Source organism: Mandrillus leucophaeus, unplaced genomic scaffold (assembly GCF_000951045.1).
Source record: "Mandrillus leucophaeus isolate KB7577 unplaced genomic scaffold, Mleu.le_1.0 Scaffold637, whole genome shotgun sequence".
Classification (NCBI taxonomy): Eukaryota; Metazoa; Chordata; class Mammalia; order Primates; family Cercopithecidae; genus Mandrillus; species Mandrillus leucophaeus.
In genome coordinates this window covers 1,222,759-1,228,338 of record NW_012106886.1, presented here as the reverse complement: position 1 = coordinate 1,228,338, position 5,580 = coordinate 1,222,759, and the positions used below count along the sequence as shown (strand labels likewise).

General features: G+C 44.2%; 1 long non-coding RNA gene across 1 annotated transcript in view; it reads right to left on the bottom strand.

The window, feature by feature from the left end:
- The window catches only part of LOC105554261, a 68,842-nt gene that overhangs the window by 25,637 nt on the left and 37,625 nt on the right, over positions 1 to 5,580 (bottom strand). The gene's annotated exons all lie outside the window — the stretch shown is intronic.

Sequence of the window (5,580 nt, the reverse complement as noted above, 5' to 3'; positions counted from 1 at the left end):
CAAAGGTATAACAGCCATTAACATGTTTTAAGCTGAGACCAGCATCAACAAGTATGGGATCATCATTGGATTAATTTTTAACTTACTTATAAAAGAAAAGGTTAGTAATAAACAGGAATCAAAATGTTCTTGTAACCAAGACTTGTTCATCAGTGCCATGTCATTATTTGTGCTATTTTGTTATAGCACTTGGTTCATAAACCAGCCTGTCATTTGTTCTTCTTTCCTAGGTGAGAATAGCAGATGATATTGGTGTCGCACTCAGATTTTTTTTTATTGGGCTATTGCACTCATCCCCCAGCTTCTGTTTGTATTGGACTCTAGCTGTCCCCTTCTGAGAATTGTCCTGGGTCAAAGTGGGGCCATCTCCCAGGTACAGTGGCTCATGCCTGTAATCTCAGCACTTTTGAAGGCCAAGGCAGGCAGATCACTTGATGTCAGGAGTTTGAGACCAGCCTGGCAACATGGCAAACCCCATCTCTGTTAAAAAAAATAATAATACCAACATAGCTGGGCATGGTGATGGGTGCCTGTAATCCCAGCTACTCAGGAGGCTGAGGCCGGAGAATAGCTTGAACTCTGGAGGCGGAAGCTGTAGTGAGCCGAGATTGCACCATCGCACTCCAGCCTGGGAGACAGAGAAAGACTTCATCTAGGAAAAAAAAAAAAAAATGTAGGGCCATCTCATCTTGGAGATTGTCCACCTCTCTCCACAGCCTGCAGTCACTCATGAATTCCACTAATGTGAGGATACAAAGGCTAAATCTCTGGACTCAAGGTGGGCCAGCTCTGTAGGGTAATTCACATTCACAGCTCCCTGGGGGACTCGGCTAAGACTAATTTTGAAGTCATATTTTTGCCTAATTTTTTCATGCATTCCCTTTCTCTTAAGCTCATCATCAAAAATCTACTTGCACAAAATTCTCTGTTTCAGGCTCTGCCTCTGGGAATCTGAACTAAGACAGCAAGATCACCCCTCCCTACCCCATCCAATCAAATTCCACACAGAGGCAGGAGATTGTAGAAATACCCAACATCACCACGCTTACAATATCTACCTGCCAAACCATTCTCATGTCTATAAAATGATGTTTTAGGAATTGTTGCTGCCTCAATATTATTTGAACCAAAATATTCGAGCTGGGGCACCATACAGACCCAGGAAAGACTTCACATACTTAAAAGTGCATTTGCATACTGTTAGAGAAAAGGCTTTCTCAAATAATACTTTCATGAAAGCTTCTTTTACTTAATTCCTTATTTGCTCAGGTTGGAAATACTGCACTCACATTGTAATAATATGAATGCATAAGCTCTGGGTTGAGGAGGAAAGCAAAGTACCCTAAATTACTTCATATAACTCTTGTGGTGATAACTAAACACTTTCTTCAGCATTGTACTATTTACTGACTGCATTTTATTTCTGCTTCAATAAAAAACTGTCAAGTACTCTGAGAATTTCACAAATTCACTTTACCCTACTGATTATAGTGTGCCATAAATTAATTACTGCAAGCGCATAATATTTATTTCTGCCCAAAGCAGTCTGCACTGGTAGGCCTTATTAACATTCATTGAGGAATATAAAAATAAAGAGTATTTTTAACATTAAAAAATCATTTATGCCTTCACATCTCCAATGACTAAGCTTAAAAATAATTTTCTACCTTATTTTTTTTGTTGAGTTTGTGTCATACACAGCCTCCTCACATCTTTAAGTTGGTTGCACAAGACAAATACAACTTGTAGGTAATTCAAGCTATGTCACCTATCAACCACATACAAAGTGAAACATCACAGAAGTTTGATAAATTTGAAACCCGTTCTCCAGCCATTTCTGTAAGCAATCACTCTAGCTTGTGATACAGGAGGGGGACAGGGAAGTGCTGGGTAGAGAAGGGCAGGGTCCCAGGCAAGAGCTCCACCCTCGGGTCTGTGTCCATGGACCTGAATGAGGACAGGCATTTCTTTTTTCGTGCTCAAAAAGTTGCCTTTTGGCCCACCAAGCCCCCACCATCCTGCACCCATAAAAACCCAGGACCATAGTGGGCACACACACACACAAGCAGCTGGACGTTAAGAGGAGCAGAAGATCACACTGACAGATGCTAGCAGACACCGGTTGGTCATTGATGGTGGAATGACACCAGTGCTGAGGGGAATTTGGCCAGAGGCAGTTGGAGGAGAGTCTAGCCACTGGGAAGCCTGACACCAGGGAAAGACCACCTTCCCACTCCATTCCCCTCTGGCTCCACATCCATCTCACTGAAAGCTACTTCCACCACTCAGTAAAGCTTTGCACTCAGTCTCCAAGCCCACGTGTGATCTGATTTTTCCAATACACTAAGGCAAGTACCCCAGGATACAGAAAGCCCTCTGTCCTTGAGATAAGGCAGAAGGTCTAAATGAACTGATGAACACGAGCTACCTGCAGATGGCAAAGCGGAAAGAGTGTGCTGTAACACACACCCACTAGGGCTTCAGGAGCTATAAACACTCAACCCTAGATGCTGCCATGGGGTTGGAGCCCAGAAATGCTCCCCATGATCTGCCCATCTGCCTGCTCCCCATGGCCTGCCCATCTGCCTGTTCCCCATAGGGATTTGAGCAGTGGGGCACTGAAGAAGGGAGCCACACCCCTGTCCCATGCCCTGTGAGGGGGATAAGGGAACTTCTCCTGTTTCAGTTGTAATATCATGGAGGGCAAGAGTCATGTCTATTTTTTTAAATATAATTCACTTTCGAATCCCCAACAAAACCATCTCTAGTGGCTTGTAATGAACACAGTATCACTAAGTGGTTGTTGAAGTGACAGATGAACTTGAATTCAAAGCATGATAGAGAAAATAAACCATTGAGTGTCTGGACTACAGACTTATCTGGCACTATGCATGCTTACGTTATGTTAAGAATTTTTCTGATCTTAGTTTCCCTGCTGGGAAGAAATGAAGGATCGAAAACCTCCCTTGCAAATGTAAAGTGCTCTAACTAAATATCTGACCTCACTGATACAATATTTGGGGGAAACCTGTGGTAAAACAGAGTGTCTCTCTAAGAAAGTGGTTCTAGTTCAAACTTTTCAGTAAACTATGTTTGCCTGAAAACTAACTTGAACAAGCCAAATAAAGCTGGGTCTTCCTGTACAAAATAATTGAAGTCACGTTGCTGTACTTTACTTCTCAAAGTGTGGTTCACAGGCAGCATCAAAGGCATCACCTGGGAGCTTGTTAGACATGTAGAATCTTAGGCACAGCTCCAGACCTGCTGACGTATGTATTCCCAGATGAGTGCATGCTTGTTAAAGGTTTGGAGGCACTGTAGCAGCAGGGCTGTTGGTGAGGGGCCTATAGGTCCAGGATTCTTTTTTCATATTTGTGTGCTCTCACCTTCAACAGCTAGCACCTGTCTCTTTGTCATAGGCCTTCCCTCCTACTGCTGGAAATTGCTTTCCCATTGCACATAGAAACAGGAAGTGCTTAAGAATATGTGTTCCCAGGGGACAGTCCTATGACTGACAGGTGAGAGTACAAATACACCAGATCCCTAGTCCCTGATTGGACAACTCTGTTTTCAGAGTTTCTCTGTGGCATTGAGCCAAAGTAAAACTCCATGGAACTTTGCTTGATATTGAAATGGAGAGTTCCCTTATTTCCCTTGCAGGGTGTGTGACAAGGGTATGGCTCGCTCCTTCCTTGCCCCACTGCTCAAACCCCTAGGGGGAGCGGGTGCCGAGGCCATGGGGAGTGCTTTTGTGCTCCAGCCCCAGGGCAGCGTCTAGGACTCCAGAAGCCCAAGTGAGTGTGTGTTACAGTGCACTCTTTCAGCTACGCTGTCTGCAGATGGATTGTGTTAATCAGCTTAACAGACCCTCTGTCTTATCGCAAGGACAGGGAGCCAGTGTGACAGCCTCAGTTCTTGCCCAGTGTACTGGAAGAATCAAATTACATGTGGGCTGGAAGGATGAGTATAAGGTTTTATTGAGTGGTGAAGATGGCTCTCAGCAAGATAGACGGGGAGCCAGAAGCCAGGGATGGAGTGGGAAGGTGGTCTTCCCTTGGAGTTGGGCTGCCCAGTGGCCAGACTCTCCTCCGACCCGGCTGAACTCCCCTTGGCGCCCAGATGTCCTTCCTCTTCCCTCCTTCTCTGTGGTGCCATGTCAACGCTGTCTGACGCTCTGTTCCTCTGCTCCTCTCGATGTCCAGCCGCTTGTGTCTGTGCCCGCTAAGGTCTCAGGTTTTTACGGGCACAAGATGAGTGTTGTGGCAGGCCAAAAGGCAACTTTTTGGGTGCCTAAACAGATATGCCTGTCCTCGCTTAAGGCTGCGGGTCTTCAGGTTTGAGGGTGGAGCCCTTGCCAAGGACCTCGCCCTTCTTTACCCATCGCTTCCCTGCCCCACTCCTGTATCAATACCGCACTCTTGCTTGATCTTTCCTTACTGTTTCCTTACTGGCCCTACTTCCTCACTTTCTCTATTAGTCCCTCACCCCCGGATTACTTTCTAGTAAATAACTTTCTCACGAAATCTCATTTAAGGGACTCTTCCTGAAAATCACAAACTAAGAAACTTATTTGTCAAACACATGTTGGGAAATGTTTAACAACTCTGTCTGGGCTAGGGGGTTGGCGGTCGGTGGCCGAGGGGTGGGGGTCAGGGGTGGAATCTCTGTTTTTTTACCTTTGACAGTTCCATGGTGTAAATATTCCCACCATTACAGATCTCAAACTATAAATATGTGGTTTCAGAATTAGAACAAGATACTTACAATCTGCTTTTGCAAGTGACTGTGAGCTGGTTCTAGCATACCACTGCCTATGTTTATATCCCATCTCATTTAAAACCAGTAAGTCTTTACAAAAGTTTCTGGAAGATTAATTATGGCATAATTATATTTCACAATACAAAGTGAAAGTTTCTAAAAATCAATCTATCTGTCCAAAGAATCACGTGGCAGAAAAGATGTTTCAATTCATTAATTAAATGAACATTTATTGTGCAATTTCTATGTGCTCATTACTGTTGCAGAGGCAGGAGAACAAAAAAAAAAATAATGAATAAGACATATGAGATCCCAGTCTATGAGGAGTTTACAATATAGTGAAGGAAACAAAAAAATCTGTAATTTCAAATTTTGATAAATACTGTGCATAAAACAAGGAGTCAAGATGGAGTACTGGATGCATTTGGGGAAACCTACTTTTGATAGAACTGCCTATAAAAGCAAAAGGAAATGCTGACCATGTAAGAGTGGTAACAAAAACATCCCAGGCAGAGTTAATAGTATGGGCAAATGTCTGGAGACAAGAAAGAGGCTGAGATGCTTGAGGAAATTTTTCAAAAGTTGAAGAAGGCCAAGTGTGGTGGCTCACACCTGTAATCCCAGCGCTTTGGGAGGCCGAGGTGGGCAGATCACCTGGGGTCAGGATTTCTAGACCAGCCTTGCCAACATGGTGAAACCCTGTCTCTACCAAAGATACAAAGATTAGCCGGGCATGGTGGCACACACCAGTAATCCCAGCTACTTGGGAGGCTGAGTCAGGAGAATTGATTCCACCTGGGAAGCAGAGGTTGCAGTGAGCTG